This window comes from Dromiciops gliroides, chromosome 4 (assembly GCF_019393635.1).
Source record: "Dromiciops gliroides isolate mDroGli1 chromosome 4, mDroGli1.pri, whole genome shotgun sequence".
In the NCBI taxonomy this organism is placed as follows: domain Eukaryota; kingdom Metazoa; phylum Chordata; class Mammalia; order Microbiotheria; family Microbiotheriidae; genus Dromiciops; species Dromiciops gliroides.
The window spans coordinates 23,731,875-23,758,974 of NC_057864.1; the positions used below are offsets into that span (position 1 = coordinate 23,731,875).

The following is a 27,100-nucleotide window of genomic DNA, read 5'->3' on the forward strand; positions in this document are numbered from 1 at the left end:
TGCAAAGAAATAGAAGAAAACAATAGAATGGGAAAGACAAGAGATTTCTTCAAGAAAATTAATTAGAGACAGCAAGGGAAAGTTTCATACAAGAATGGGCATGATAAAAGACAAAAATGGTAGGGACTTAACCGAAGTGGAAGAGATCAAAAAGTGGCAAGAATACACAAAAGAACTATACAAGAAAGATCTTACTATCGCTGATAACCACACCATCATGAGCTAGACATCCTGAAGTCAAGTGCACCTCAGGAAGCATTGCCAGTAATAAGGTTAGTAGAAGTGAAAGAATTCCAGGTGAGCTATTTAAAATCCTGTGATGCTGTTAAAATGCTGCACTCAATCTGCCAGCAAGTTTGGAAAACTCAACAGTAGCCACAGTGGATTGGAAAAAGATCAGTTTACATCCCAGTCCTAAAGATGGGCAATGCCAAGGCATGTTCAAATTACCAAACAATAACCATTTCACATGCCAGAAAAGTTATGCTTAAGATTCTGCAAGCTGGGCTTCAGCAACATGTGAACCTAGAATTACCAGAAGAGCAGACTGGTTTTCAAAGAGGCAGAGGAACTAGAGACCAACTTGCCAACATTTACTGGATTATGGAGAAAGCAGGGGAGTTCCAGAAAAACATCTACTTCTGTTTCATTGACTACACTAAAGCCTCTGACTATGTGGATCACAACAAAATGTGCCGAGTCCTCAAAGAGATGGGAATACCAGATCATCTTACTTGTCTCCTGAGGGACCTGTATGTGGGTCAAGGAGCAACAGTTAGGACAGAATGTGGAACAACTGCTTGGTTTGTGTCACTCTCTTAGTATCTGTTAATGTTAAGTTTCAAGCCAGCTTTTATACTCTCCTCTTTCACCCTTATCAAGAGGCTTCTTAATTCTCCTTCACTTTCTGCCATCAGAATGGTATCATCAGCATATGTGAGAATGTTGATATTTCTCTTAAACCTTTTGATTCATCCAGCCTGGCACTTCACATATGGTGTACTCCGCATGTAAATTCAGTAAAGAAGATAACAATATACAGCTTTCTCACACTCCTTTCCCAGTGTTATAATAAGATAAAGCAAAAAACTGCTACAAAATGGAGTGAGTTTGGTGGGGGAATCAAAGGAACCAATGAGATTCTATCTCATGAGCACTGATTTCATCTTAGACTGCCACATGTATTCTCATCTTGTTTTGCTGTAAATCATCCATGGGAATTTAGATGGTATAAGCTATCTACTGTTTCATAAATGCATGTCAATGCAATTAATTTATATCTCTCCAATCTATGAATGGAAGGACCCCAAAACCTAATCATCCCCCTCCCAAACCCACCAAATTTACTCTTTCCCCCTTACAAATTAGAAAGCCCCTAATCTTTCCTATAATTAGAAATCAGATTACTTGCTGTTGTATCCTGGTTAATTTTTTTCCTTTTAACTAATTGTCTTTATTTGATTAATTGGGTTTTTTTGGTTTTGTTTTTGTTTTTGGTGAGGCAATGGGGGTTAAGTGACTTGCCCAGGGTCACCCAGCTAGTAAGTGTCAAGTGTCTTAGACCAGACTTGAACTCAGGTACCCCTGAATCCAGGGCCAGTGCTTCATCCACTGTGCCACCTAGCTGCCCCTGATTAATTGTTTTTAATGTATAAAAGTATATCTTGTGGGGCAGCTAGGTGGCACAGTGGATAAAACAAGGGACCTGGATTCAGGAGTACCTGAGTTCAAGTCTGGTCTAAGACACTTGACACTTACTAGCTGGGTGACCCTGGGCAAGTCACTTAACCCCCATTGCCCCACATACACAAAAAAGTCTATCTCTCCCTTTATTTGGGGTGCACTGCCAAAGCTGAGGAAGGCTACTGGTCCCAATTTGTTGGGCAATTGGCATACATTGCTTAATAAATCAATATACTGGAATCAACCTTATGGGTTCATTGTAAGGAAATCTCTCTTTAAAGTACTTATCCAAATAATGTCATAAGACAAAATCAACAGAAGAATGTGCTGAGATCATTTTCCAACCAAAGACAGCTAGGAAGTTTGGAAGGAGGGAGCTGCTGTGCTGAGACAGGAGTGGAGCCCAACCCCACAGTCACATTGACACAAGTCCAATCCCCGGAAGCCCACGCCAGAGAAAGAGACCTTCAGAGCATCTGAATCAGCTGCAGTGCCAGTGTCATCTGGAACTAAACTCACAGTCTGGTGAGAGGGCTGAGCCCTTGTCAGGGGGAAGATTACAGGGGTCGCTGCTGGTGCTGAGGCAAAACATGGGTTTTTCACTCTTGCTGGGAAACCAGGAGGTAGGCTTGAGTAGCAGTGACCCAGGTGGGGGAAGGGCATAGGCTCATCAGAGCTAACAACCACAGCACACAAAGCTGCTTGATTAGCAAGTTGGTCTGGGGTCATCTATTGACCAGGGAATAGGCCAGGAAAGTGAAGAACCTGCTCCTCCTTAAATCATACCACCTGGGACCTCCTGAAGCTTTGGATAGTGAAGCCTGGAAACAGTGCCCCACTTTAAGGAGCTAAAAGTCAAGTAAAAGAAAGGCAAGATGAGCAGACAGAGAAAGGTGAGGACCATAGAAAGTTTCTTTAGTGACAAGGAAGATCAAGGTGCACCCTCAGAGGAAGATGTCAACATCAGGGCTCCTATATCTAAAGCTTCCAAGAAAAATATAAATTAGTTTCAGGCCATAGAGGTGCTCAAAAAAGACTTTGAAGATAAAGCTAGAGAGGTAGAGGAAAAAATGGAAAGAGAAATGAGGGTGATGCAGGAAACACAGAAGAAAAAAGTCAACAGCTTGAAAAGTCAAATGGAAGAATTAGGATTGAACAAATGGAAGCCAGTGACTTTATGAAAAACCAAGACACAATAAAGCAAATCAAAATGAATTAAAAAAAAATAGAGGGGCAGCTAGGTGGCGCAGTGGATAAAGCACCAGCCCTGGATTCAGGAGGACCTGAGTTCAAATCCAGTCTCAGACACTTGACACTAGCTGTGTGACCCTGGGCAAGTCACTTAATCCTCATTGCCCCGCAAAAAAAAAAAAAAAAAATAGAGGGCAATGTGAAACATCACCTTGGAAAAACTGCTGACCTGGAAAATAGATCCAGGAGAGAGAATTTGAAAATTATTGGTCTACCTGGAAACTATGATCAAGAAAAGAGCTTAGACATCATCTTCCAAGAAATTGTCAGGGAAAATTGCCCTGATATTCTGGAAGCAGAAGGTAAAATAGAAATGGAAAGAATCCACCAGTCATCTCCTGAAAGAGATCTGAAAAGGAAAACTCCCAGGAATATTATAGCCAAATTCCAGAGCTCCCAGATCAAGGAGAAAATATTGCTAGCTGTCAACAAGAAAGAATTCAAGTACTGTGGAGCCTCAGTCAGGATGGTATAAGATCTAGCAGCTTCTACATTAAAGGACCAGAGAGCATGGAATATGATATTCCAGAGGGCAAAGGAATTGGGATTACAACCAAAAATCACCTACCCAGCAAAACTGAGTATAATCTTTCAGAGGAAAAAAATGGGATTTCAATGAAAAAGGAGGACTTTCAGGTATTTTTGATGAAAAGACCTGAACTGAATGGAAAATTTGACTTTCAAATATAAGACCCTAGAGAACCATAAAAAAATTGGAATTGGAGGACATACCTGGGGTTGTGCAGTGGGTGACTGTCTTGTGTCTGAGGCTGGGTTTTGGCTGGGGTCCCCCTGGGTCCAGGGTGGATGCTTTGTCCATTGTGTCACCTAGCTGCCCCATGATGACATCTTTAGGGTAAAATTGAGGGGTGAGAGGAATTCACTGGGGGAGGGGGAAGGGCAGAGGTAGCATGGGGTAAAATCCCACATGAAAGAAACTGGAAAGGGCTTATGGAGTGGGGGAAGAGATGGGGAGGAGCAGGGCAGTAAATGAACTTTACACTCATCAGAATAGGCTCAAAGAACTTAATCTCATCAGAGTTGGCTCAAGGAGGCATTCACACACACACACACACACAATTGGGGGAGTAATCTATTTAATCTGGGCAGTAAATGAGCCTAACACTCATCAGAATTGGCTCAAAGACCTTAATCTCATCAGAATTGGTTCAAAGAAGGAATAACATACACACTCAATTTAGTGGAGTAATCTAGCTAACCCTGCAGGAAAATAGGAGGGGAAAGGGATAAAGAGAGGGGGGCTAAAGAAGGGAGGGCAGATTGGGGGAGGGGACAAACAGAAGCAAATCCCTTTTGAAGAGGGATTAGGGTGAAAGAAGATAGATGATAGAGTTAAGTATCATGGGGAAGGGAATAGGATGGAGGGAAACAGTTAGCAATAGTCATCATAAAAAAGAGAAAAGGGAGGGGAAATTGTACAAAAAATATAACAACTCTTTGTGGTGGCTAAGAATTGGGAATCAAGGGAATGTCCAATTGAGGAATGACTGAAGAAACTGTGGTATGTGATTGTAGTGGAATGGTATTGTGCCATAAGAAGTGACAAACAGGATGATCACAGAAAAACCTGGAAAGACTCATATGAACTGATGTATAGTGAAGTGAGCAGAACTGAGAGGACATTGTACATAGTGACAGCAGTATTGTTCAAAGAGCAATTGTGAATGACTCCGCAATACAATGATCCAGGACAATCCAAAGGGACTGATGATGAAGCATACTATCCACTCCCATAGAAAGTACTGATAAAAAGAGCACTTGTGGATTGTATATATATAACCTATATCAGATTGATTGCTGTCTTGTGGACGGGGGAGGAAAGGGACAGAGGGAGAAAAATTTGGAACTCTAAATCTTATGAAATGAATGTTGAAAACTACCCTTACATGTAACTGGAAAAATTAAAATAAATGTTTGTTGCATTGAAAAAAAGAAAAGAAAAAGAAATGGATGGATGGATGCATGGATGGATGGATGGATAGACTCAAATGTTTGAATCTTTGTTCTCTGTCATTTCATCTTTCACCCTCCACACTGGCAAACAGAGGGAGAAGAATGGAAGCAGTGTCAGATTTTATATTCTGGAGCTCAAAGATCACTGCAAGCAGAGACAACAGCCATGAAATTTAAAGACACTTGCTCCTTGGAAGGAAATCTGACAAACCTGGAGAACAGACTAAGAAACAGAGACATCACCTTGCTGACAAAGGTCCATATAGTGAAAGCAACGGTTATGTCAGTAGCAATGTATGGCTATGAGAGCTGGACTATAAGGAAATCCGAGTGCTAGAGAGTCAATGCTTTTAAATTGTGGGGCTGGGGAAGATTTTGGAGAGTCCTCTGGACAGCAAGGGGATCAAAGCAGTCAATATTTAAAGAAGTTAATCCAGACCATTCACTGAAAGTCAAATCCTGAAGCTGAACCTAAATACTTTGGCCACATAATGAGAAGACAGGATTCATTGGAAAACCCTGATGTTGGGAAAGACCAAAGGCCAAAGGAGAAGGGGATAGCAAAGGATGACATGGAGAGAGATTCATGGAAGCAATGAACATGAACTTGGACAGATTTTGGGGGACAGTGGAGGATAAAGGAGCCTGGAGTGCTGTGATCCATGGGGTCACAAAGAGTCGGACACAACTGAATAACACCACACAATACAACAACAACAACAAACCACCAAAAAACTGTGTGCCGGGCACTGCCCTAAACACCAGGAATACCACAAAATGGCAAAACCAGCCTCCACGCTAGACAATCTTAGAACTAACTTTACCCCCCTGTAATTTGTGTCTTCTCTAGAAGCCAAGAGGAAGTCCCTTTCCTACATGACAGGTCTAGGTGGCCCAGGAAATAGAGGGCTGGTCTGGAGTCAAGGAAAGCCAACTTCCAATCTGACTTCAGATACCTATTAGCTGTATGACACCGGACAACCTCTATATGTCTCAGCTTCCTCACTTGTAGAACGGAGATAATAATAGCAACCTACCTCCCAAGGTTCTTGAGGGGATCGAATGAGGCAATATTGGTGGAGCACTTTGCAAAACTTAAAGTGTTATATAAATACTTTTGGGTTTAGTTGTTTTCAGTTGTGTCCAACTCTTCATGACTCCTTTTGTTACTTACTGTTAGAAACGCAGCTAACAGCTCAAATAGTGTTGTGCAGCTCAATTGTTATTAGCAACTTGCAGCTCAAAGAATCCAAGCAGGCAGCAGAGGGTGGGTGAAGGCATCTTTATTCATCTTCTGAATGTGCCAGAGAGTGTGAACTGAAGTGAGGTCCCGCACTGTTATTTATACCCAACAAGGATCCCTCTCAGCCAATCACATTACAATTCCCATTTACATACAGCATTACAAAAACAACCAGTCACATTATATAGTACCAACCTCCCATATGTGGTAACTGTAAGGACCAATGAGATTGTGACTCTAGGCCTTAACCTTATTCTGGGCAAGAATGTCCCCATTCCTCACTAGAACAGTGCCGTGTGAGCATACATGACTTGTCAAGAAACAAAACTTAAGTCAGGGTTTGAACTTCGGGGTCACATGGGAATCACCTCAAGGTGAACTCCCAGCTCACCTTGGCTCCCACATAGTGCAAGCCCCACTCCAGGCCCTTCTTGGGCCTAAGTTCCGGGGCCCAGGCTTCCAAGAGCCTTATGTGCCAGGCAGCCCCGGCCTGGGAAGCTTGGGCAACAAAGTGGTGGTCCTTGAAACTAAACCCACTCTATCTTTAGGGCTCTGAGAAGAGTCCAAATAGGGTCTTTTCTCCCAATCCAAGAGTGCCCATCTTCGAAGACGAATAAGGGAGCCTTCCCCCACCCTCAGCAGCTCAAGTGTTGCTAGCAGCTCACAGCTCAAACAATCCAGGCAGGCAGCTAACACTTGAGCTGTGCAACACTATTTAGGCTGTTAGCTGCATTTCTAACATTACAAAAGTAACAAAAATCATATGATGCCTTTTGAAAAAAAAAAACAATACTCATTCCTATTAAAAACACTTGAATAGGGGCAGCTAAATGGCGTAGGGGACAAAGCACCGGCCCTGGATTCAGGAGGACCTGAGTTCAAATCTGGCCTCAGACACTTGATACTTACTAGCTGTGTGACCCTGGGCAAGTCACTTAACCCTCATTGCCCCACAAAAACAAACAAATAAACAAACAAAAAACTGAATAGATTTTTCCTTAAAAATGATTTTTAAAAGCATCTATCTAATTAATTGTAATGGGGATAAGCTGGAAGCCTTCCCAATAAGCTCAGGAGTGAAACAACAGTGCCCATAGTCACCAATATTATCCAATGTTGTATTAGAAATGCTAGCAATGGCAATAAGGTAATAAAACCATCTCTTTTTGCAGTTGATATGATGATATAATTGGAAAATCCTAAAATTCAACTAAAAAGTGAGTGAAAACAACAATTTTAGCAAAGTTGTATGAGATCAAATAAAGCCAAAGAAATTGTCAGCATTTCTATAGATCAATAACAAAATCCGGCAAAAAAGAGATAGTAAGAGATACCCCACTTAAAATAATTGTAGATAGTATAAAATACTTGGGAGCATACCTCACAAAACAAGCCCAGGAACATAATTTAAAACATTTTATATACAAATAAAGTCAGATTTAATTAATTAGAGAAATATTAATTGTTCATAGGTAAGTAAAGTCAATATAATAACGACAATTTTACCTAATCTATTTATTTAGTGCTATCCTAATCAAATTACCAAAAAATTATTTTACCGAGCTAGAAAAAATAATTAAATTCATTTGAAAGAAAAAAAGGTCAAAAATATTTAAAGAATTAATAAAAAAAATATAAAGAAAGTTTAGCAGTATCAGATATACTATAGGGCAGTGATTATCAAAACTATCTAGCACTGGGGCAGCTAGGTGGCGCGGTGGATAGGGCACCGGCCCTGGAGTCAGGAGTACCTGAGTTCAAATCCGGCCTCAGACATGTACTAGCTGTGTGACCCTGGGCAAGTCACTTAACCCCAATTGCCTTGCTAAAAAAAAAAAAACTATCTAGCACTGGCTAAGAAACAGAAAGGTAGATCAGTGTGTTAGAGCTAAAATTCTAGCTATACTGTCTAAAATATCTAATGAGTGGTCACCAATAAGTTATAAGCTTTAGTAAGAGTTAGACTTTTAAGCATTTATTAAGGAGAATAAGAATTTGGTAAAGAGAGAAAGGCCTACATTCATCTATCTATTAAAGGGAGAGTGCATTTCTAGCTCCCTTCTCCACTGGAGTCCTCAGGAAAGAGAGAGAGTCAGAGCACCAGCCTCCCCCTTCTTCCTCCCACATGCAAAAGACACTTCCTGACACCAAAGAAAAGACACATGGTCTTGCCCTCAGAGACCTTCTCCTCATAGTGGAGCTTTTCTATAGTAAGTCTCCAGCAGGTAGCGTCATTCCAATCATTACAAGTGGGACAGAGTAGACATACAATGCACAGTAGCAAATAATTATAGTAACCTCGTGTTTGACAAATGTAAAGATTTAAATTTTGGGGATAAGAATTCATAATTTGGTAAAAAAAAAAAATTGGGGGGAAAACTGGAAAGCAGTCTGACAGAAACTGGGCGTAGACCAGTATCTTACATGACTCACGAAGATAAAGTCAAAATGGATACATGAGGGACAGCTAGGTGACGCAGTAGAGCACCGGCCCTGGATTCAGGAGTAGCTGAGTTCCAATCTAGTCTCAGACACTTAACATTTACTAGCTGTGTGACCCTGGGCAAGTTGTTTAACCCCAATTGCCTCACCAAAAAAAAAAAAAAAAAAAAGGATACATGACCTAGCTATAAAGGGAAATAGCATAAGAAAATTAGAAGAACATGAAAAAAAAAGAATATGGAACATATTACCTATCAGACTTATGGACAAGAGATCAAGGTATAAATAAACAAGAGATAGAGAGCATGGTGAAGTATAAAGTAGATGATTTTGATTACATCAAATTTTTTTTCATAAAAGTATTTTATTATTTTCCAGTTACATGTAGAGATAGTTTTCAACATTTGTTTTTATAATATTTCTGGCTTCAAATTTTTCTCCCTTCCCCCTCTCCAAGACAGCAAGCAATCCGATATAGGCTATATATGTACAATCACATTAAACACATTTCTGTATCAGTCATGCTGTAAAAGAAAAATCAGAGCAAAAAGGAAAAACCTCAAAAAATAAAAATAGAAATAGCATGGTTCAATCTGCATCCATATTCCACAGTTCCTTTTCTTTGGATTTGGAGAGCATTTTCCATCATGAGTCCTTTGGAACTATCTTGGACCATTGTATTGCTGAGAAGAGTCGAGTCTATCACAGTTGATCAACAAACAATATTACGTTAAATTTAAAAGGTTTTGTACAAATAAAACCAATGTAGCCATGATTAGAAGAAAAATAGAAAATTGAGAGAAAAATTTTATAGACATTTTCTCAGATAAAGGTCTCAAATCTCAACTATATAAAGAACTTTGTCAAATTTTATAAGAACATGAGACACTCCCCAATTGATAAATGGTCAAAGGATATGAACAGTTTTTCAATGAAGAAATCAAAACAATATATACTCACATAAAAATGCTCTAAATTGGGGGCAGCTAGGTGGCACAGTGGATAAAGCACCGGGCCTGGAGTCAGGAGGAACTGAGTTCAAATCCAGCCTCGGACACTTGACACTTCCTAGGTGCGTGCCCTTGGGCAAGTCACTTAACCCCAATTGCCTCACCAAAAAAAAAAAAAAAAAGCTCTAAATCACTATTGATTAAAGAAATACAAATTAAAACAGCTTTTAAATATCTTAACACCTATCAGATTGGCTAAAATGATAGAAGGGGAAAGTGACAAATGTTGGAAGGGATGTGGAAAAATTGGGACAATAATTCACTGTTTCTAGAACTATGAACCAATCCAACCATTTTGGAGAACAATCTGGAATTATGCCCAAAGAGTTATAAAACTGTATTTTGGGGAAGCTAGGTGGCACAGTGGATAGAGCATCAGCCCTGGATGCAGGAGGACCTGAGTTCAAATCCGGCCTCAGACACTTAACACTTATTAGCTGTGTGACCCTGGGCAAGTCACTTAACCCCAATTGCCTGACCAAAAACAACCCAAACAAACAACTGTGTATCTTGGGGCAGCGAGGTAGTGCAGTGGATAAAGCACTGGCCCTGGATTCAGGAGGACCTGAGTTCGAATCCAGCCTCAGGCACTTGACACTTACTGGCTGTGTAACCCTAAGCAAGTCACTTAAACCTCATTTCACTCCCCCCCCCCAAAAAAAAAAAGTTTATTCTTCAGAAAAACTCCATGAGGTAAAACTGTGTATTTCATTTCACCCAGAAATATCACTATTAGGTCTGTTTCCCAAAGCGATTAGGAAAAAAGAAAAAGAACTTAAATGTTTTAAAATATTTATAGCAGCTCTCTTTGTGGTGGCAAAGAACTGGAAATTGAGGGGATGCCCATCAGCCAGGGAATGGCTAAATAAGTTGTGGTATATTATTGTGATAGAATACTACTACGCTATAAAAAATAATGACCTGATTGATTTTAGAAAAACATGAAAAGACTTGCATGAAATAATGAAGAGTGAAATGAGCAGAACCAAGAGAAGGTTGTACACAGTAATACCAATATTGTTTTAAGAACAACTTTGAACTAAGTCACTTTGAGTTCAAATTGACTACAAAGGACCTAGGAAGGAAGACGTTATCCATATCCAGGGAAAGAACTGATAAGCAGTAGTGTGTATAATGTGGTTTTACACACATCTATATATTCATACATACATACATATATACACATACACACATATTTGTGCCTAATAGTAGCCTTCTCTAGGGCAGGGTGGGGAGGCAGAAAGAAAAAAATGTAAAAATGCAGAGCAGAGAACAAAAGAAAACTTAGAAGGAAGCACAGAGAGCAGAGAAGCTTTGAAAACGATGTGTATGTAGCATTTATGACATAGTTTTTCCAAAGAGAAAAGGAAACTGAAATGCAAATTCATGGTTTTATGGTGAATTCTCTTTTTATGTTATGCTGTATACATGGAAATGGTGTGTTAATTGTCTTTTTGTATTTAAGTTCAAAATTAATAAAAAAAATTTTTAAAGAATTGATGGGGAAAAAAGAATTGATGGGGCAAACAAAATATATTTCATAAAAATCAAAGAGAATTTCATCAAGGAAAGTTATAACAAAGAATAATACTTTCAAACTTGTGGGATGCAGCTAAAGCACTGCTTAGAGGAAAATTTATATCTCTAATTACTTTAATCAGCAAAAAGAGAAAGAACAGATCAATGAATTGGACATAATACTAAAAAAAAAAATCCTATAAAAGCAACATAAAATATTAGTGCTGGGAAAAACCTTAAAACAGAATATTAGAGCTGGGACTTTAATTCCAGAGCATGGAAGAAAAATTAGAATATAGAATGTTAGAACTTTTTTTTTTTTAAATAGTCTGCTAGGGAGCAGCTAGATGGTACAGTGGATAGAGCACCGGCCCTGGATTCAGGAGGACCTGAGTTCAAATCTGACCTCAGACACTTAACACTTACTAGCTGTGTGACCCTGAGCAAGTCACTTAACCCCAATTGCCACACACACACACACACACACACACACACACACACACACACACACACAAATTAATTTAAAAAGATAGTCTGCTAAACAAGGAAGGACCCTTAGATATAATATATTCAAGCCCCTTCAGAAAGGGAAACTGAGACCCAAGAAAGAAATGGACTCGCCCAGTGTCACACAGAAAATGAACAGAGCCAAGACTAAAACTCAGGGCTCCTGACTGCTAGCCTAGGGCTCTTTCTACAATACCATCAATGTAAAAGAAAAACTTCTCAACATTTACAGCTTTCCCAACAGTATGGGCTTCCTTGAGAGAGTGAGTTGCCCCTCCCTGGAGGGTATATAACCATTTAATGAAGTTGTCATAGAGTAGATTCCTTCTCTAGAACTGTTTAGACCAGGTGATATCCAGGGTTCCACCCAACTCTGAAATTCTGTATAGAAGGGGAAACAAGGAAGTGGGTTCTGGAAAGGGTCTCCGATTTAGGGTGCTAAGAAAAGAAGAAAGGGGATAGATACAGTGAATCCTCAACTTTCTCCGGGGTAACATTCCTCAAAAACAGCAAAAAGGTAAAAATTGCATGACTGTTGATTCATTGAACTTATGGGAAATCGGAGGTTAGGTTCCCTAAACTACCTAAAAGTGTAATCTTTTGCTAGCAATTGCTGAAAATACTCTGGTTTGCATACTATTCTTTATAACAAAACATTAATTCTGATAAGTATACTTTTTCCTAACCCAGTAACCATGAAATAACAAATACAAAATGAAATTGGTAACATGCAAATTTTTTTCTCACTAGTCATTCTCTAGAATTATGACCTTTTGTGCTAACACCTCAAAAAAACAAAAACAAAACATTGATTTCTGACAATATTCATTTTTCATAACACACAGAATCTCTCATACCATAAATAGAGCACAACAGATAAAATTCTCAAAACTAAAACATTTTTTTTTGGTGAGGCAATTGGGGTTAAGTGACTTGCCCAGGGTCACACAGCTAGTAAGTGTCAAGTGTCTGAGGCCAAATTTGAACTCAGATCAGGAGAGGGAAAGGAGAGGGAGAGAGGGAGAGGGAAAGGAGAGGGAAAGGAGAGGGAGAGAGGGAAAGGAGAGGGAGAGAGGGAGAGGGAAAGGAGAGGGAGAGGGAGAGAGGGAGAGGGAGAGGGAAAGGAGAGGGAGAGAGGGAGAGGGAAAGGAGAGGGAGAGAGGGAGAGGGGAGGGAGAGAGGGAGAGGAGAGGGAGAGAGGGAGAGGAGAGGGAGAGAGGGAGAGGAGAGGGAGAGAGCGAGAGGAGAGGGAGAGAGCGAGAGGAGAGGGAGAGAGCGAGAGGAGAGGGAGAGAGCGAGAGGAGAGGGAGAGAGCGAGAGGAGAGGGAGAGAGCGAGAGGAGAGGGAGAGAGGGAGAGGAGAGGGAGAGAGCGAGAGGAGAGGGAGAGAGCGAGAGGAGAGGGAGAGAGCGAGAGGAGGAGAACAAGAACAAGGTATTAAATTCCTTGAGAAAAAGAAGAATTACCCAGGGATTGGTAGATACCAGTCATCAAGATCTGGTTTGGGTGATAAATTTGGGTAGCATTAAGCTCAAAAGAGAGAGGGTGCTCAGAGATGGTGGTAGAGGGAGAATAGGGAGGTGGTGATAGAGAATAAAGAGTATTCCAACTGCCCCACAGTGACCAATGGGGTCAGGGGGTATGAGAGAAGGAATAGCCAGAGCTGTGAGTTCCAGATCATAGGACCACACAGACTTAGAGCCAGAAGGGACTGACCCTTCCAGGTGGAACCCCATCATTTGATCAGCAAGGGAACTGAGTCCCAGAATGACTGTTTAGAGCTTATTGCTTAGAATGTACATGACAACATGGATAGTGCCTATATAAAAATGGTAGGATCAGTTACCTTCAAACAAGTGCTATTCTCTATGAGGCCTCTTAAAAAAATTATAAACGTGGCAGCTAGGTGGCACAGCGGATAGAGCACCAGCCCTGGATTCAGGAGGACCTGAGTTCAAATCTGACCTCAGACACTTGACACTTACTAGCTGTGTGACCCTGGGCAAGTCACTTAACCCCAATTGCCTCACAAAAATAAAATAAAAACAAATAAATAAATTATAAACATTATTATTTAAAGTTTTGAGTTCCAAATACAATTCCTCTTTTCAAAAGCCACCATTCCTACTACCGTGACGATCACAGCGGGGTCTCTCTCTCATTCACTGCTGGCAAGATTCTTGCCAGAGTCGAGTCCTCCTTAATAGGCTAATCCTTCACCTGGAAGATGGTCATCTACCTGAGGGACAGAAAGGGCCGAGGAACAGTCGACGTGGTGTCCGATGACTCCAAGAGAAAGAACAGAGGTCTGTACACAACGTTGGTTGATCTGACCAAGGCCTTTGGCACTGTCAGTTGTGAGGGCTTGTGGAAAATTATGTCCAGATTTGGTTGCCTGGAGTTCATCAATATTATATGTGAATGTCATGTCAGCGTGCTTGCCAGGGTTCTGCCTAACACATGATTCTCTTGCTCTTTCACAGTTACCAGTGGAGTGAAACAAGGCTGTGAGCTTGCTCCCATGCTTTTTATTTGGGGGGGGGGTGGGGATTTCTTGGGGGGAAGGGGACAATGAGGGTTAAGTGACTTGCCCAGGGTCACACAGCTAGTAAGTGCCAAGTGTCTGAGGCCAGATTTGAACTCAGGTCCTCCTGAATTCAGGGCTGGTGCTTTATCCACTGTGCCACCTAGCTGCCCCTCCCATGCTTTTTAGCATGAGGTTTTCAGCAATGTTGTCGTACACCTTCAATGAGGATGAACACGGCATCAAGGTTAGATACTGCATTGATGGTAAATTATTTAACTTGAAAAGGCTACAAGCCAAGACTAAAGTAGAGGGAGTTGTATTATATAAATTATTGGGGAACTAGGCTAGGTTTTTTCTAAAATATTGATACTTATAAATTAATGGCTATTGTACCCATTTAGGCAATAAGCATTTATTATTAAAATATATTAAATATTAGTAAAGAATTGACCACGTGGCATTTCCCTAACTTCCTCACTAGTCACAAGCTTATAGGCCTAAACGGATATAGATATAGATTTTTAAAAACAGTGACTACTCTGACCGTCACTGCCTGAAGACCAGAGATCTTATATTTCAACTTTTCCCCAGGGTTCTCTGGCACTTTGGGGAGGGGGCACGGTGCAGGTGTCTAGGCTCTCAGCCACTGGCTTCAGGCCCCCAACAATGGCATTCTACCAATTGTAGGAGGTCCCCTGTACCTCATTTCCTTTTGCTTACCCCCATAATATATTTCCTAAAGTGCTATATGGAGATTAGCTATTATTATTTAAATGGTTTACTGATTCATAGCTCCACCATCCCCCAACATTGACTCTTCTCATCTATTGTCATCTTTGACAATTTGTTGAATGAAATCTCAAGGTTGTTTTGCCTTGTGTTTATCTAATGATTGATGATTTGGAACATTCTTGTGGTTATTAACAGTTTGCAGTTCTTTCCTTGTTAACTGTTGCTCATATACTTTGACCACTTATCTATTGAGGATTGGTTTTTTGGTCTCATATACCTTCTTGATATCTATTTTAGACACTAAACTCTTATCTAAGAAATTTGATACAAAGACCTCCCCCCATTCAATAACTTCCCTATTTATTAAAGCATTTATTAGATGCATTTTACATGCCAAGCATTGTGCTAATCTGAGGATATAAAGAAACAAAAATGCAGCCCATGTGCTCTCAAGGAGCCCACAGTCTAGTGAGGGAAACACCATGTGTAATATAGGGGTATCTCAATGTGGAGTCTGAAGGGAGGCAGGAATAGATGCCTCTCTGTCATCTCCTCCGTTTGCAGGTCTCCAGGGGAGACTTTAATTCCTGCCAAAAGGGGAAGCAGGAGGTTGGAGCTAGAGAATGGCCACCACTCTGCTCTCCTCAGAGATAAGGGGCAGTGGGCTAGAGTTATGTCTATCTTCTCCTTTTAACAATATTTGTTTTCAGGATATAGTTTTCAGATTCAAGCTAAACTTCTCATTGCCATTTCTGAACAGGGAAGGAGGGACCCGAAGCCTTATATCCAAGGATTGCCTTTCTTCCCACTGAGGACCAGTTCCACAATGAAGTCACATAGCAAATAGGAAAGAAAACAATTTATCCAAGTTGATAGCAAAACAGAAATGAGACTAAATAGACATAATATAATATAGCATGAAGGAGTTCTTCCATTGGGAGCAAGACAATGCAGCTCAACCAAGGGAGAGAGTCTCTGATTTCACCCAAAGGGAAATTCCCAGAAGGCTCTGCTCTAGCAAGGTGAAAAAAGGACACAACCCAAGTTCTACATGTTTTGGCTTCTTCCCAGACTTTTTTTTTTTTGCAGGGCAATGAGGGTTAAGTGACTTACCCAGGGTCACACAGATAGTAAGTGTCAAGAGTCTGGGAAGAAGGGAGCAGCTAGGTGGCACAGTAGATGAAGCACCAGTCCTGGATTCAGGAGGACGAGTTCAAATCCGACCTCAGACACTTAAGAGAGGTTGGCATCACTCATTTTCTCTCTTGAATCTGGAAGTCAGAAAATCCATTGGACACTAAAAGAATCTAAAGAGACTAAAGCAATTGGTTCTTTCTTCTGGCCTGCTCTCTCAACAATTCTGCCCCAGGCACAAAGCATTGCCCTCCACCAATGAGGAGAGAGTCCCTTACCAAAGGGCTTTGCTACTCAGGTTACACGTGCAAACAACTATGTTCAAACAAGGTACATGAAGGATAGCTTGGAATGATCAGCAGAGGAAAGGAAGCCCCCAGAATGAAGAGGGACAGGGAAAGGTTTTCTGTAAAAGGGGGGATTGTAGCTGGGACTTGGAGGGAGCCATAGAAGGCAAGAGACAGAGGAAAGAGAACTTCAGGCATGGAACACCTAGTAAAAATGTGCAGACTGGGGAGATGGAGTATTTTGCATGAGGAACAGCAAGGAGCCCAGTGTCACTGGATCCTAGTGTACGTGGGTGGGGAGTTCTAAGATATAAGAAGACTGGAGGGGCAGCTAGGTGGCACTGCAGTGGATAAAGTATCAGTCCTGGATTCAGGAGGACCTGAGTTCAAATCCAGCCTCAGACACTCGACACTTACTAGCTGTGTGACCCTGGGCAAGTCACTTAACCCTCATTGCCCCACCAAAAAAAAACAAAAAACAAAAAACTACATCTCCAACCCCTAGCTGTATATGATCCACAGCAGAATGTTTTGAAAGCAAACTTGGTGCTTTTAAGCCCACCCATGGCTGCCAAAAACCAAAGCTAAGCTTCCCTGTTTCCTGCTTCACTTTCTCCCCCTCCTCACCAAATTCTCCATTCCATAGTTCTTTAGACTAAGTCTCATGTCTTCTACTTCCTTGTATTCCCTTCCTAGGTTTTCGATCTCCATATTACATTTCATTAGCTTTCCCTGTTCTAATCAACTCTGTCTCATAAGGAGCCTGTATTCCTTATACCCAACTACTTTCTTCACCCAGCTCTTGATACTTTAATTCCACCTTTGAAGATTGATATGGGTTTGTTTGTTTGGAGGTTTTTTGTTGTTGTTGTTTTCTGTGAAGATAAAAATACTCCTGGCTGTGACAGAACAAAGAGTTTTGGATTTGAAGTCAGGAACTGGGGTCACACACTAGCTTTGCTGCTTAAAAGCTGTCTGAGCATGGGCAATTTGCTCAATCCCTCTCAGCTTACTCATCTGAAAAATGGGAGTGATTATATTAGTATGAATCTGCTTCACAGGATGGCTGTAAAGAAAGTACTTTGTAAACCTTAAAGTGACAGAGAAATGTGAATTAGTATCAGTAGTAAGATTTATCTTACTTATCTATCTTACTATCTATCTTGGTTCTTTAGTGTGAATGTGTTTCTTAGATCATTCCTGAGAACTAGGAGCCAATCACTAAGATTAGGAGCACAGAGGAAGGAATGCAAATACTTGGGGTCTCAGGGAACTTTCTGCAGAGCTGAGTGGGGTGGGGTTTAAAGTAGAGAATACACAAATACAACTACCAACCGAAATAGGGGAAAGAGAGGAAGACTGAGCCACTGACAAGGCTGGGGGGAAGATAAGCTGAGTAATCCTAAAGAAAAATCGTTTTGTCTAGGGCAGATTTTCTACTTTATTCCCTAACCTATAATAAAGCAGAAACACCTTCTGAGTTAATGCTCAGCATCCCTCAACCAGAATTCCCCCTTTTGGGTGGGGGGAGAGAGATGGTGTATTGAATTATTTTTATTTTTTAATTTCAAGCATTTATGATCACCCCTTCCCTCCCATTCCCCATACCACCAATAAACAATAAAAGAAATTCTTATAATATATTATATATATATATATATATCTCCAATAAGATATATTCCCACATTAGCCATATCCCAAAATGTATGTCTGCTTTTCCAATTTCAGTTCATCACTTCTCTGGTAAATGGCAGGTAGAGTGCTTCATCTTTGTGGACTACAGTTATTAATGAAATGTGGGCACATCTGAGGGACTACATTTTCCATCAGACTACATCCCCCACAATATATAAACATGAAGAATAATCACTTACTGGGAGAAGTCCCCAGGACTCCATTTTCCATGAGATGCTGTGCCTCTGACACCAGGTAATTGAATCAGGAAGATTTTATCAGGAAGACAATGAGGACTTCTGGGCTGGATGAGGAAGGTTTCTGCAGCAGGGCACAGCCTGCGTGCAGGCTGCTGAAAGAAAGATAAGGAGAACTGATGGACAGTGGAAAGCAGTGGAAAGTGTAGAAGCTGTAATCAGGGATTCAGAAGCTGTCCAAACAGACCTTCTACCCACCTTCAATCCAGCCATACTCTAGGGCTGGCTCATGTCCTCCCTCTCCCTCTTGGCCTTCCTTTACCTCTAGCAAAGCAATTATTTTCCTTTGTGTCCAGGAGCCAAGGATGCTTTTATTGCTGGACTTTCCCATTATTCACCTTGTAATCCTGTCCCAATTAAAAACTTTGCTATTTTATTTCAATTCAGCAAACAGGTATTAAGCATTTGTCATGCACTAGGCACTATGGGGACTCAAAGAGCTCACTTTCTCCCTGACTCCAGGTTCCTGATGAGTCTGTTAGAAGAATACTACTCGGGGGCAGCTAGATGGCACAGTGGATAGAGCACTTACTAGCTGTGTGACCCTGGGCAAGTCACTTAACCCCAATTGCCTCACTAAAAAAAAAAAAAAGAAGAAGAATACTACTCTCTGGGTATCCACACCTGACCTGGATTTTAGAGGTCCCCATTCAGTTCTGGGACAGAGTCTTAAGCATCTTGAGGAGTGCCTGTCTTACACTGTACCTCCTGCCAATGCCTAAGCAGTGGGGAATTCCAGAGCTGGGGGTGCATGGGCCATACTTGTGCCATTTCATTCTGCAAGCCAACTGCATACTGTGGGCACACACTATTGAACAACTGAATCAGAGCCTTAGTAAAATGATCATGGCTTAGGGGCAAAGTACATTACACTGATTATCTCCCTTGAACTGTTAAACATGTATTATAATTAAGGGGCAGCTAGATGGCGCAGTGGATAGAGCACCGGCCCTGGAGTCAGGAGTACCTGAGTTCAAATCCGGCCTCAGACACTTAACACTTACTTACTGGCTGTGTGACCCTGGGCAAGTCACTTAACCCCAATTGCCTCACACACACACAAAAAAACATGTATTATAATTAGCAGATACTTCAGGTATCATCCTCTCCATCTTACAAATGTGTAAGGGCATATGGGGGGGGTTGGGTGCCACTTTGCTTGGCTCATTCTATGTGGGTCTGTCAAGAGATAGTTGACATTGAGGTGAGAACAGATACCTCTAAGGTTTCCTTCCCCCACCCTTCCCCAAGGGAGACTGTTACTCCTGCCAGGAGGGGAGGCAGGGGCCAGGGATCAATGACTCTTCTCTCCTCGGAGATATGGGATACCAGGTTAGAATTCTATCTCCTCCCTTAAATATAAGTGCAACTTCTCTCTCAAAGCAGGAAGTCAAAAGAGCTTCTCTTCTCTTCCCCTCTCTCCAATTTCTCCTCTCTCCCTCCCTCCCTTGCCATGCAGGCACATAGCATGAGTAATCCATCTCCATCAATGAGAAGAGAGTCTCACGCAATTGGCCTTTTAAGCCAAGGGTTACAGATGAATAAACAGAAGCTTGGAAAAGTTAGCTGATTTGCTAATCACCACATAGCTGGGAAAGGTCAGGAGTGGGTACAAACCTCATCTTTCTGATTCTAATACGCTCTGTTATCCCACACTACCTTTCCTAGGTGTTTATGTGTCTGCATCTCTGAGTACTGATCTCAGTTCCAGCACTAACATTTCTGAAGACAAGTCATTCAGCACTGCCATGCCTTATATACAAAGAGAGTGTTAATAACTAGGAATTAACTAGAAAATGATGGGAGAATCATCTGCTAATGAAAGGTAATGGAAAGGCTGATTAACTAATGGTATCAGTATCACTGCTGGTCTATAAATAGCTTTGAATCACTTCAGCATAAGCTCCAGTGCTATGCTGTGGATTCCATTTGTCATTCTGGCTGTCTTTAGTTCCCCTAACCTGTAATTAGCACAACAGCTTGGAAAAGTAATCTAGTCTGGTAAATCAACACTGGATAAATGAAACAGACTTGAGAAGAGAGGGAATGGAAACAACCGATATACTCAACAACTGGAGAAGAGCTGAACAAAATGTGGCCCATGAGTATTTTCCCAAGTTTTATTGTTATGATTGATTACTATTATTATTAACAAGAATATCAATGATGCTCTTATTGCTATTGTTTACATAGTTATGATGAATACAAAGAAAGACAGGAAGACACGTGAAGTGATGCAGACGCTATATGCATTGATTATAACTATGTAAACAATAGCATTTTTCCTTTTTTGGGTTCCATTTCCTCATCTCTAAGATGAAGAGAGTTGAACCAAATACTCTCTAAGATTCCTTTCCACTCATGATCAAGCATTCTTTTTGCTTCTGAGCTTCTCAGCTCTTCTCCAGTTGTTGAGAAGGAGTTAAGAATCAATTAAAAGACTGTCAAGATGAGCAGAAAGAGAAAGATGAGGACCACAGATTGAGGTGCACCCTCAGAAGAAGATAGCAACATGAAGGCTCCTACATCCAAAGCTTCCAAGAAAAACGTGAATTGGTCTCAGGCCATAGAAGCACTCAAAAAGGACTTTGAAGATAAAATAAGAGAGGTAGAGGGAAAAGTAAGAGAGGTAGAGGAAAAAATGGAAAGAGAAATGAGAGTGATGAAGGAGGGTCATGAAAAAAAAGTCAATAGCTTGAAAAGCCAAATTAGCCAAATGGAAAAGGAGATACAAAAGCTCTCTGAAGAAAAATATTGATTAAAAATTAGGATTGGGGGTAGCTAGGTGGTGCAATGGATAAAGCACTGGCCCTGAATTCAGGAGGACCTGAGTTCAAATCCAGCCTCAGACACTTGACACTTACTAGCTGTGTGACCCTGGGCAAGTCACTTAACCCTCATTGCCCCACAAAAATTTTTTTTTAATTAGAATTGAACAAATAGAAGCAAATGACTATGAGAAATCAAGACACAATAAAGCAAATCCAAATGAATAAAAAATATATAGGGCAATGTGAAATATCTCCTTGGAAAAGTAGCTGACCTGGAAAATAGATCCAGGAGAGATCATTTTAAAATTTTTGGACTACCTGAAAACCGTGACCAAGGAAAGAACTTAGACATCATCTTCCAGGAAATTGTCAGGGAAAATTGCCCTGGTATTCTAGAAGCAGAAGGTAAAATAGAAATTGAAAGAATCCACCAATCACATCCTGAAAGAGATCCCAAAATAAAAACTTCCAGGAATATCATACCCAAATTCCAGAGTTCCCAGGTCAATGAGAAAATATTATAAGCAGCCAGAAAGAAACAATTCAAGTACTATGGAGCCACAGTCATAATAGCACAAGATCTAGCAGCCTCTACATTAAAGGATTGGTGGGCATGGAATATGATATTCCAGAGGGCAAAGTAATTGGGATTACAACCAAAAATCACCTACCCAGAAAAACTGAGTATAATCTTTCAGGGGGGAAAAATAAGACTTCAATGAAAAAGAGGACTTTCAGGTATTTGTGATGAAAAGACCTGAACTGAATGGAAAATTTGACTTTCAAATACAAGACCCTAGAGAAGCATAAAAAGGTAAACAGGAAAAAGAAATTAAAAGGGATGTTAAAAGGTTTAACTTCTTACATTCCTATATGGGAAGATGATAGGCCTAACTCATAAGACATTTCTCAGTATTAGGGCAGATGATAGAAATAAATTTAGACAGAGGGCATAGGTGGGAACTGATTATGAAGCAATGATATCTGTAAAGCATTTATTTTTTATCTTTTTGTGTGTGTGTGTGAGGCGGTCAGAGTTGGATGACATGCCTGGGGACGAACAGTAGGTGAGTGTCTTGTGACTGGGGCCAGCTTTGGGCTCGGGTCCTCCTAGGTCCAGGGTGGGTGCTTTGTCCACTGTATCACCTAGCTGCCCCATGATGACATATTTAGGATAAAATTGAGGGGTGAGAGGAATGTATTGGGGGATGGGGCAAGGGAGAGGTAGAATGGGGTGAAATCCCACATGAAAGAAACAGGAAAGGGCATAATGGAGTGGGGGGAGAGATGGGGAAGGAGCAGGGCAGTGAACGAACCTCACGCATCAGAATTGGCTCAAAGACCTTAATCTCATCAGAGTTGGCTCAAGGAGGGATTAACATACACACTCAATTGGGTGAAGTAATCTTCCTGCAGGAGGGTAGGATGGGAAGGGGATAAGGAGGGAGGGGTGAAAGAAGGGAGGGCAGATTGGGGGAGGGGCAGTCAGAAGCAAACCCCCTTTGAAGAAAGATAGGGTGAAAGAAGATAGATAATGGAGTAAATATCATGGGGAAAGGAATAGAATGGAGTTTATAACAGTTTATAACAGTAACTGTGAAAAAGAGAAAAGGAGAAAAAAATTGTACAAAAAATATTTATAGCAACTCTTTGGGGTGGATAAGAATTATAAATCAAAGGAATGCCCATCAAATGGGGAATGACTAAAAAAGCTGTAGTATATGATTGTAATGGAATATTATTGTGCTATAAGAAATGACAAGCAGGATGATTTCAGTAAAATCTGGAAAGACTTATATGAACTGATGTATAGTGAAGGGAGCAGAACCAGGAGAACATTGTGCACAGTGACAGCATTAGTGTTCTATGAGCAATTGTGAATGACTCAACTACTCTCAGCAATATAATGATCTAAGAAAATCCCAAAGGACTAATGATAAAGCAGACTATCTATCTCCAGAGAAAGAACTGATATTGAATGAGCACAGACTGAAGCGTGCTACTTTGCATTTTCTTTTTTTTTTACTTGAGTCTTTTTAAATAAAATGACTAATATGGTCATGTTTTACATAAATTGCACATGTGTAACCTATATCTGATTGCTCACCACCTCAGAGAATGGGTAGGGGAGGGAGGGAGGGAATGAGAGAGGGATAGAATTTGGAACTCAAAACTTTCAACAAAATAAATAAATAAATGGAAACGTGAATAAAAGAAAAAAAATGAAAGAAAGTAAAAATAGCATGCTTCAGTCTGTGATCAATCGATATTAGTTCTTTCTTTAGAGGTGGATTGTATGCTTTATCATTAGTCTTTTGGGATTGTCTTGGATCATTACATTGCTGAGAATAGTTAAGTCATTCACAGTTCATCAAACAACATTGCTGTCACTGTGTACAGCATTCTCCTGGTGCTGCTCACTTCACTAGACATCAGTTCAAACAAATCTTTCCAGGCCTTTCTGAAATCGTCCTGTTTGTCATTTCTTATAGCACAATAATATTCCATCACCATCATATACCACAGCTTGTTTAGCCATTCCCCAATTGATGGGCATTCCTTTGATTTCCAATTCTTACCCACCACAAAAAGAGCTGCCATATTTTTGTACAAATAGGTCTTTTTCTCTTTGGGGGATATCTTGGGGATAGAAACCTAGCACTGGCATGCAATATTGTTTTAAGAACAACTTTGAGCAAATAAGTTATTTTGTCTATTATAAATATCCAAATTAACTATGACATATGAAGAGACACTATGTGCTTCCAGAGAAAGATATAGATAGATATAGCTATAGATATAGATAGATATACACGCACATACATTCCTATTTGTGTCTAATGGTATGCATCTCTCTTTTTTTTTTGGTGAGGCAATTGGGGTTAAGTGACTTGCCCAGGGTCACACAGCTAGTAAGTGTCAAGTGTCTGAGGCCGAATTTGAACTCAGGTCCTTCTGAATCCAGGGCCTGTGCCCTATCCACTGCACCACCTAGCTTCCCTGGTAGGCATCTCTGAAGTGGAGAGGGCAAAGGGGAAGGGAGGGAAGAAAAATTTACATGATAATTTGGTTGAATGTTACTAAAATTCTTGTTTTATTCCATGAATTAAAAATGAAATTTTTTAAGAGCAAAGGGGTGGGGGCTGGGGGGGAATGATTGCTTGGCTCTCACTCAGTTCCATCTATCTACCTTGGATGGCATGGAAAGCAGCAGCTCCAGGTATCATTTTAGAGTACCTTAGATTTAGAGGTGGAAGGGACTTTTGAGTCCCCGGAGTAAAATATCTTCCTTTCACAGGTAAAGAAACTGAATCAAGGTTAGTAATCTGAATGAATCTACCCACTCAGTTGTACCTAGAGGGCCCCGAGGAATCTTTGATAGGATAAATGGGGAGCGAAGTGGGGTTCTGCCAAACGTTAAGAATCAACCAGGTGCTGGAGCAGAAAGAACATCAGACTAAAGAGCCACCTTGACCCAAGGAAATGATGGGAATGAAGCTGCTCAGGGTAGGAATGTTGTGTTCCTGACCCTTTGGAGAACTGTGAGAGACCAAAGATTGTATAAAGGAAGTGGAACAAAGGGGAAATTCAGAAGATAATACCCTAGCCTTAAGATGCATATTGAGTAATGTCTGCATCTCCAGAACTGTGAGGTGCTTTTCCCCATTAGACTGTGAGCTCCCTGAGGGCAGGGACTATCTTTTGCCTCTTTTTCTATCCCCAGCCCTCAGGGCAGTGTCTGGCACACCGAGGTTCTGTGACTGACTGACTCTGAGGCTTCTGACAGAAAGCTGATTTCCTGGAAAAGGGGACAACTACAACCATTGTCTACTGAGCTACAGCCTTGCGGGGAGGGACACATTAGAACTGGCACAGGGAAAGAGGCTGGAAGCAGTGGTCCTGCACTCTGCTGGAAGTTACAGGAAGCTATAGATAGACTGATGAGCACCATTATAGAGGCAAGCAGAGGAGCCACGGCCCAGATAGATCATGGCTCTGATTAGAATGAGGGAGGTATCAAGAAGGCACATCAGGGGCGGCTAGGTGGCGCAGTGGATAAAGCACCGGCCCTGGATTCAGGAGTTCCTGAGTTCAAATCCGGCCTCAGGCAGTTAACACTTAACTAGCTGTGTGACCCTGGAAGTCACTTAACCCCATTGCCCCATAAAAAAAAATTGCATTAAAGAAGGCACATCAGAGGCAGCACAGCTGGGGGTGAGGGGGTGAGGGGGTGGGGGCATGTCTATAGGAAGTAGGACTACAAAGGCTGCTCCTTGTGGGCACAGAGGCTAAGAGCTTTGTGTTGAGTTCAAATCCCACCTCACACACTTGCTTAGCTGAGGTGAGGGAGCTGGGCAAGATATAAACAACCTCTCGGCTTTCATTTCTGCATCTGCAAAATGGGGACACCAGCAGCCTCTGCCCCCACCAGGGGGGGGGGGGCCTGTCCTTACTGTCCATATGTCTAATCGGCTCTGCATGGGCATCGTTTGTTCTCTTTGACCTTTAAGTCCGTGCTTTCTTCTAGCCTTAGGAAGTGTAGGTCAGTAATAGAAGTTGGAACTCTGCACAATGTCGGACAGTGGAATCCTCAAGTTATCTGGGCAGGATCAACATGCCAGGGAAGTGAAGTGTTATGTGAGAAGAGGTGACATAAAGGTCTGTGTATGTGTACATAGATGGGTAGATAGATGGATGATGGATAGATATGTTATGGGAGGATTGTGGGCCCCAGTTACCCCAAAAGTTGTCTGGGGAGGTCAAGGAACTTTTTCCTTGAAACCTCAGGAGTTTTCCCTTGAAATCAAGTAGGCCTCTCCTTGAGCTCAATCAAGGACATACACACCCAAAAAAGATAAGCAGCATCAGATTGAATTGAGCATGCTCTAGGACCACCACCCCCGGCATTCCAGTCCTCCTGAGCACCTGGATGAGGTAATCCTGTTGGGAGTGACTACACCAGGAGAAGACTATCTGGAACCGCCCACCAGCAGACTGCTCGGACCCACCAGCAGACTGCTCGGACCCACCAGCAGACTGCTCGGACCCACCAGGATGGAGTTAACGCCTATCACCAGATTGCTCACAACCAGTCATCACCCACCTCAGCCTACCACCAGAGCACCCACAGACCATCACCCAATAAGGGACATTCTTACCCACACCATCTGAACCCTAAAAAAGACTGCTCCCCAAGCTAGTCGGGGAGGAAAGCATTTTGTTTCTCCAAAACCTTCCTCCCGGCCAGTTTCTCTTGTACCCCAATAAACCTGTTCTTTTATTCCTAAACAGGACTTGCGCTAGAGTGTAATTCTTTACAGAGGAATCCTAAGGACCCACATGCTTTCTCCCCATATCAGATAGATGATAGATGGATAGTGATAGACAGATACACACACACACACACACACATATATATATATACACATATATACATACATAAACACATATTTGTGTCTGTGAGTCTGTGTGTAAACGTGAGTATTAAAACTAAACTGAAGCGCAGAAATTTCAGTTCTGGAGGTTTCATAGAAAGGGTTCGGAAACAAAACAACAACAACAAACTTAAAAAACTTCAGTGTTTCAGCTAAAAATAGGAGACTGACTGATGGTCTATTTCCAAAAACTGAACAGTCACACTGACATCATAGTAAGGTAATTTCCCATCAATTACAGAATGGAAAAGAAAATTAGCAGCTGTTTCTGCCCTGGGGATACATACTCATAGGCCTTTGAGGTGGCAGAATCTGCAAATAATGCATCAAATTAGCTGATTTAACAAAGACTTTATTCATCTCATTTACTTCTTACCACTACCTCATAAGACAGGCAAGCATAAGAATTATTATCCCCATTTTACAAGCGAGGAAATAAAGGCTCAGAAAGCTTGAGGACCTACAGGCAATGGCAGAACAAGTTGTCTCACTTTAAATTCAGTCAAAGTATTTGGGATTCTTATCAGGAATGAATATGGGTCTCTTTTTGTCAAAACAAAACAAAATAAAATCTTTGTTCTTCTGAGATAACTCCAGCTTGCCTTCCCCACCAATGACTCAAGGATTTACCCTTTTGAGCTAAAATTATCTGTAAA

At 41.3% G+C, this 27,100-nt stretch overlaps 1 long non-coding RNA gene across 1 annotated transcript; it reads left to right on the plus strand.

Moving 5' to 3' along the window:
• Nucleotides 1–19,878: 19,878 nt before the first annotated feature.
• On the plus strand, nt 19,879–26,231 carry LOC122752583. The gene is made up of 3 exons (XR_006356195.1): nt 19,879–20,063; nt 22,037–22,076; nt 25,900–26,231. It is a non-coding gene; the product is annotated as an uncharacterized LOC122752583 (long non-coding RNA).
• The last annotated feature ends 869 nt before the right edge of the window (nt 26,232–27,100 follow it).